Source organism: Myotis davidii, unplaced genomic scaffold, assembly GCF_000327345.1.
Source record: "Myotis davidii unplaced genomic scaffold, ASM32734v1 scaffold1497, whole genome shotgun sequence".
Taxonomy (NCBI): Eukaryota; Metazoa; Chordata; class Mammalia; order Chiroptera; family Vespertilionidae; genus Myotis; species Myotis davidii.
The window spans coordinates 927,526-928,085 of record NW_006290147.1 but is presented as its reverse complement, the minus strand read 5'-3'; positions in this window follow the sequence as shown (position 1 = coordinate 928,085).

Sequence of the window (560 nt, the reverse complement as noted above, 5' to 3'; positions counted from 1 at the left end):
CTAATTTTTCAGAAACTATTTTCCTTTTTCAAATTGATATTACTATAATGGCTCATGCATTTTCATTGTGAATTATATCTTTTATCAATATAAAATGATCCTTGTTTTTCTGACAAATTTTGCTTTGAATGACAGTAATATTAGTCATTGGCTTCTTTTTTCCCTTCTTTCTTCCTTTTTAAAATTTTTTTATTATTTACCGCTTTATTTTTAACCTTCACAGCAGAACAGCTGCTTTTTTTTCTGGCTAATAATGGTCTCAAGATACATGTTTCTCTCTCTCTCCCTCTCCCTCTCTCTCTTTAAAAGGGAAGTAGGCAGGGGACTCTCTCAACCTCCAGCAATGCTTTCTGTGTCTGGGCAAAGCTTTGATGGCTCCTGACAGGGCTTCCCAGTCAAGCTCCATAAAAATTTCCACTTAATGATGTTTCCTCTCAGAATCTGGCTGTCGCTCAAGCTTCACTTCCAGTGTCAGGGCTGTGCAGGTGCACCATTTTCCGGTGTCTGGAAGAGACCACGGATGTATAAAGTTAGAAAAGTGCGTGGCGAAGTGAAGGTTG